This window comes from Nicotiana sylvestris, chromosome 2 (genome assembly GCF_000393655.2).
Source record: "Nicotiana sylvestris chromosome 2, ASM39365v2, whole genome shotgun sequence".
Classification (NCBI taxonomy): domain Eukaryota; kingdom Viridiplantae; phylum Streptophyta; class Magnoliopsida; order Solanales; family Solanaceae; genus Nicotiana; species Nicotiana sylvestris.
The window spans coordinates 91,270,016-91,277,102 of NC_091058.1; the positions used below are offsets into that span (position 1 = coordinate 91,270,016).

Consider the following 7,087-nt stretch of genomic DNA (forward strand, 5'->3'; position numbering starts at 1 on the left):
ACAAACACCTCAACCGAATATTCTAAAAGCCAACAAGATCAAGTATCAGCTCGAACCTACAACTCCCAAGCAGAGTCGCCAAAGCTGTCACACCTTTTTTTTTTACCTCAATAACCCTTTTTAAAAATGCATAAATGTGTTTTTTGAAGCTCAAAAGGGTTTTCCAATTAGAAAGTGACAAAAATTTATTTTCAAAAGGATTTTTCAGGGTTACCACCTGACATTTGGTTTTGGTGTGCCAGGTCACCTGCTTTTTTTTAATAACAAATTCCCTTCAAAACACATTCGACTCGTAAACTAGTTTGCACCAAAGATTCAAGGTAAGGGGGTTCATTTGATTCGGGGAGAAGGTGCTAGGCATTCCCCGAGTCCCGTAACTATTACGATTGCGTATATGATCAAGTTGGCCTTTAACATATTCAATTTGAGGTAAAAAAATAACACATAAAAGAAAATAAACACAAAAGAGGCTCGAGGTCGTCCCCACCTAATAAAAGAAAATATATAAAGAAAAGTAAAATCCTATCCTAAATACTAATGTATACTATACTTTTTCATGAGGTTCGTCACAACCTCCAAATACATGATACTACGGAGCATACCCCGGATAAAAATATATACAATGTCTACGGGGCATTCCCCTGAATATAAACTAAAGGGAATGACCTATTACCTCGGCAAAATAAAATAAGCGGCCTGCAGTTTGTCTATCCAAGTGTGATCGGCCTAAACATGCTACTAGTGGTCAATAAAAACTAGCAATAACGAAACAGAAATATTATCACGTCACATTAACCCAACTCTATTTCCTTTCAATTTCAAATCCCACAGCTCCTTTTATTCAACTTAACTCATTAGTTCACTCTTTCATTTTATTGATTCATGAAACAATACAAATTAAATCACATTAATTAAGATAAGCCCCAAATTTTCGATAATGGCACATACATAGAACTTCATATTACTTCAAAAAGATAACATCATCAGAAACATATCAACAAAAAAATCACATAATAAAATTAAGGGATCCAAGGGAAGAAAAAAAGTATTGGACCTTTAAACTCAATTGTTTGGTAGCACAAGACTAAAAAGCGAGCGACGAAAGCTAGACCGAACCTTAACTAAACCAGGAATACTATTGACCAAGAGCCGCAAAGGGGACACCTCAAAAAATCGAAAATCGAACTTGACTCAGATTCGGACAGCGATAACTTTGAAATCGTTGAACTCTTGATCCGAAATGGTGTTGTAAATTGGTTTTGTGACTGGTTTTGATATGTCCATGGATGGCAAAGCTTAGAGGTTCATGGTGCTTAAAGAAAACAATTGAGTCACTGGGCAGCAGAAGATGATCGGGGTCGTGGAGGCGGCTCGAGATGGGAGGAGTTGGTCGGCGGCTCTTTTACCAGCGAGTTTTTGGCGGGGGAAGGAAGACTGGTGGCGGCTCTAGGTCATGGGGGGATTAGGGAATGTGCTGAAGAAGAAGAAGGGTTTGAAAGGTCTCATGAAAAAGAAGATAAGGTCACCTTTTTTTTTTTTAAGGAAATTAGGTTTTTGGTGGGTTTAAAGGGTATTGAGCTTTGATTTAGAAAATTGTGGTCCATGTCTTGTTGGGTCTTAATTTTGAACTAAAAAGACTAAAAAAATATAATGTATTTATAAAAATATAAAACTTACTCTTAATTAATTAAAATACACTACCAAAATAAAACTAAATATTTAAACACTAAAAATAAGTTTAAAAACGTGACAGGTCAAAAATTGCGTACTTACAGTGTTGAAGTGCTGACTGGAGTTTGACATTTTTAATCCTGTAATCAAAGACACTTCAAAGAACAAGCGTAAAATAGTGTGTGTTACGAAAATTTGTACCAGGCAATCACTATTGTTCTTAGCCCCACAGTGAGCGCCAAACTATTTATCCTAAAAACGGATAACAATTGAATTTATACTGTGATTTTAAAGACACGTGATTTCACTTGGCACAAACTGAGTTCTAACATAAATAGATATTGAAATTATAAAATAATGCAAACCAAATGAGACGTCTAGCTTTGATCCTCGAGCTAAGTCACCCTCGAGCAAACAAGTATTTTACTGGAAAGTATGAACAAAATAGCAAGCTATTGAGAGCTTAAGAAGACGATATATTACTTTATGTAACTTGAATGTGATCCCTTTTACAAATGATTAGATCCCCTTTATATAGTAGGGGAATCCTACTCTTGGTACAATTCTAAATACAGTAAGAAATCTCATGATTGACTAATTAATCAGCCTTTTCTTGATACGTGCCGAGATTTTTGCCGTTATCCTCGCCCGATTGCGGATATTTTGGTTTTTCGTTATTTGGCCCGGTAAGCTTCCTTCGATCTTGCTCGATCTCTATCCTGCTTGGCCCCGATCTTAGCCGACCTCGATCTCGATCGGTCTCAGGGTCTCGAGCTCAGCTGTCTACCTTTATACCGCGGTCCAATATAACATAGGGTCGAACCTTGGCCTGCCTCGTTCCAGGTCAAACCCGATTTTGACCGTATACAGGTTTCAATAGCGTGGTAGCTCGATCCTCGATAGAGTGGCGAATTAAGTTGTGCACGAATTGGTTACGCGAAAGTTTTAGAAATATATTGTTTTGATAGAAAGTATTTTTATCCAGCTTAATATACTTATTAATCACTTACACGACGTGAATTTAAATTGGTCGAACTAATTACACCAAAAGGAATGATAATATTACAACAAGCAATCCTGACCCTTAAAATATAACTTCTTTCTTCGAACTTGACCGAGCATATGTCACCTTTTATATATCAGCTATTTTTAAAAAAAGTTATTTTTCAGGGTATCACCCTTTTATCATTTCACTGTTCTACACCTTAGCACATATACACGTATCCCCCTTCACAGAACTTTCCTAAATCCCTTCCATTTCTCCGTTCCACCTTCGGATTCCTTACAATTCTGATCGACCATGCTCTCAATTGAGTCATGGAATTCGGATACTCACTCTCAATGTATCCAATTCTACCAAAATCTTGGCCCCAAACAAAAAAAGAGAAAGAAGAAAAAGAAATGCTATTTGTTATACAGTTATACTCCATCTTCCGTTTCAAACCCTGGCGCGCGCGAGCTAGTTTTCTGTGTTACATATAGCGGTGTAGATTAGAAAGCAAGTCAGGTGTCAATTCCTCACCAATGCTTTCCCAATTTTCACTTTCTGTTGAGTCGTCATTTTCCATTACTCTCTTTTCAAAATGTTGAACAAGAACTGGGCTTTAATGGCGGTTTTCTCATTCTTGGTTGCGGCATCGTGACAACAATGGCAGCGCAAACAGAATCTGTGCCTGGTAATGTGTCTGAATTTCGTACGCCCCTTCGATATGATTATTATGAGGAGAAATGTGGGAATGTTGAGAACATTGTGAGGAGAATGATGCTGAGAATCGTTCAGCTGCAACACAACGCCCCAGCACAACTCTTGCGCCTTCTTTTCCATGATTGTTTATTTGGGTCCGTCTACTCTCCAGTTCCTGAATCCTTTGATTAAGTATATTCAATTTCTTATTTTTTGTTGTTTCTTTCCCAAATTTTAGGTGCTCTTGTATGTGCAATGGTGTTCTTCTGTTCAAACTTTATATTTAAAATTATTTTTGTCATCTGTTACTGTTTTACTGATTCTTGATATGTGCATCGTTCATGAGTTCTTTTTACTGGCTTTTGTGGGATTGTATATTATTCATCTCATTTTCGCATCAGTCTTGGACACATATTTATCTGTTCATGAATCCATTGTGCGCACACCTATGTATAATCGTTTCTTTTGAAAAATGTAAGCATGATTACATCTAGAAAAGGATTTAGTACCTTTAATAATGAAGCAGGGGAAGGGGATTAAAGAGGCTTGCAATCGTATTAAAAGAGACTAATGTCTTATGCTATGTACTCTACTGCTGCATTAATGTTGTTTCACTTTTAATTTTTGGAAGCAATTCTAATTCGTATTATCAAGAAAATGATGATAATTGATCTATTTTGTGTCGTTCCTTCTGTTATTTGATGCAGTTCTTAGTTTTTTTAGGTTCTACAATCTCAAGTGCATGTGACCTCGATACACAATATTTTTAGTATTTTTACCGTTTGTCACTACTATTCCTCTGTTACACGTTCCATGCATGTATCGATTGTGAATTCATTTTCTGTATTTCTCTTATAGATTTGTAGACATTTCTTTTATAATTAGCCTTGTGATATTTGTTATCTTGCGTCGTGTGAACTTTTCGTGCGTTGTCTTAGTCTTTTATGTTAAGTTCCTTAACTGCTTCAATTGGGTCAGTTCCTATTATCCTCCCAATATTTAGAAGTGTGTTTTTACTGAGTTTCAAATTATTTGCTCTATGCAGACTTTTTGTCCTGGTCTTGTCCATGTAGACGTATATTGACAATACTTGGTGGATTTTTTATTTCTTATTTGCATTGGTTCCTGATGCGCGCACGTGCAATTGTACTTCTTTGATGTACTTGTGGATGCTTCTCTCTTAATAATTAACCGCGTATCTTGATTCGTGCATTGTGCACTTGTGATTCTTCATATGTTGTCATGTGTCTTTGTGCCTTGTGTTCGTCGTTTGATTCAGATGGAGGTTTTACCAGATCTTGGATCAGTTGCCTTCTCAGTTTTATGCTTATTGAGTTCCGAATATTTTTAGTGTATATTTACCTGTAGTTATATCCCTCTGTGTATGTATCCACATTCCTTTACCCACTTCTCCTTTGGGTAATAAAAAGAGGGCGGGATGGCATTACTTCTGAAATAGAGATTAGAGTCCTAAGGGAGTCAAGAAATGATATTTAGCAAACAAGCTAAGGAGCTCAGACTGATTGTGAAAACAACTCCAGACAATGAAGCTTTTCTTCTTCTTTTTTGATTAGGCAGAGTTTCCGGACAGTGAATTTACTGTTTCACTAATTTCAGGGTTGTGATGCATCTGTTCTGCTAGCTGACAGTAATAGCGAGAATGGGACTGTTGAACGTGACGCCATCCCAAATAGGACATTGAAAGGCTTTGATTTCATTGATATGATAAAAGATGAGATTGAGGAGGCATGCCCTGGGGTTGTTTCTTGTTCTGATATCCTTGTCCATCCTTGTCCTTGCAACAAGAGATGGCATCGTTCTGGTATGAATTTCACCATATCCTTTGTTTCTTATAATCCAGCACCTTAAGTTTTTTGCTGATTTCTTCATTATTACTCTTAGTACTTCATTTCTATTTTACATGGATATATTCTGTGTTCCTGTTCAAGGAGCAATTGGAGAATAGAATCTGGCGTGAAATGGATGTAACTCATGCACTAGCATGCAATCCATCTTTCTTGAAATAGTTTAGTTAAACGATCCTAGTGCATATTCAGATATTTAATACATAAAAAAAACATTTTACACCTTCTAGTGGTATCATTTACATGTCAACAGGGCATTGTTCAGAAAATATGGGAATATTCTTAAACAGTGCATTAGGGTATCTTCTAGCTTTGCGGACCAAATCGGCATTTCAACTCCAAGTATTATATCTTTGAAGTAGTTTAGTTGAATGATCCATATTCAGATATTTACATAACAGAACATTTTACACCTCTTAGAGGTATCATATATATGTTAACAGGGTACAATTCGGAAAGTATGGTACAATATTTATAAACAGTGCATTTTAATATCTTCTAGCTTTGCGAACAAATTGGCACTTTATCGTCAAGTATTATATCTTTAAGCTTAAGTATAAAAAAGTATTATATCTTTAAGCTTTCCGTTTCACATGCTGCTTTTGTACATTTTAGGCCGGTGGTCTATATTATCCTGTGCTTACGGGCAGAAGGGACAGTAAGGAGTCATTCTTTGATGAGGCAATGGCTGAAATTCCACGACCAAACGGGAATATCACTGAAACACTTAGGCTGTTTTCGCTAAGAGGATTGATGAGAGGGAAACGGTGGCACTACTTGGTAATCTTCTAATCCTATACTTTAATTTTCATATGGTGGATTCTGCATCCTTTTTTGGAACACTTGTACATCTTTTGAAATTTCTCTTCTGTTTATTTTCTTCATCATCCGAAGGAGGACATAACATCGGGAAGATTGGTTGTGAATTCATTCGGCCAAGGCTCAGTAATTTCATGGGGACAGGTTTACCTGATCCAACGATTCCTTCTGATTTTCTTGAAGAGTTGATGCAGAAGTGTCCAGACGATAACAACACCATCAACAATATGTTCAACGAACATACAGCGAGGGGTCTGAGTGGGTCTGCTATATCATACTCCGAGGGACTGTCAGCGGTTTCGTCGTTTGGAACTTCATTTGATAATCACTATTACAAGACTCTGACAAGAGGACGAGGGCTGCTGTTTGCTGATCAACAGTTGATGGCTAATGAAAAGACGGCAGCGGTGGTGATGGATTATGCTTTGGATGAGAGGGCTATATTTAGGACTGAGTTTGCTCATGCCATGGATAAATTGTCAAATATTGGCGTTCTTACTGGATTCCAAGGAGAAGTTCGGCACAGTTGCTCCTGCTCCCATCTCAATTCTGATCAACGAGAACTATCGGTAGGAGTAGCCTAGTTATTCATGACTTTTCCTAGTGCGTGATTTAGGGAAAACTTGCCCGGCATATCTGTGAGTGAATTGTTTCCTTTGTATGCTAATGATCTAGTTACAATGACTAACTGATTGAACAAAGTTTGCCATGCTTGCATCTTTTGTACGTACAAATATGTGTGCCAATATAATATCCTGCTTTGAATTGGGAATTGCCTTCTACAGTAATAATTAAGGTATATGATCTTATATCATCTAACTGCAAGGAAAAGGGTTCAAATCAAGAAGAAACTCAAGAAATATATCAAGATTTCTGTTAAATTTCTGGGAGCAATAATTATTGAGCATTATCACCTTTATCTATTGTAAAAAATAACTGTAGCATGTATGAAAACCTTTTTCCCCCCTAAAGTAATTCCAATGCCAGTATATACATATAGGAAATCGAACCAGTTAGTACTTGCTATTTGATCTTAAAAACTTGCCGC

The 7,087-nt window shown here is 36.9% G+C and overlaps 1 long non-coding RNA gene across 1 annotated transcript; it reads left to right on the forward strand.

The window, feature by feature from the left end:
• Positions 1–2,845: 2,845 nt before the first annotated feature.
• LOC104218337 (uncharacterized) lies at positions 2,846–6,804 on the forward strand. Its single transcript, XR_011405051.1, has 4 exons — positions 2,846–3,510; positions 4,973–5,177; positions 5,836–6,000; positions 6,115–6,804. It is a non-coding gene; the product is annotated as an uncharacterized lncRNA (long non-coding RNA).
• The last annotated feature ends 283 nt before the right edge of the window (positions 6,805–7,087 follow it).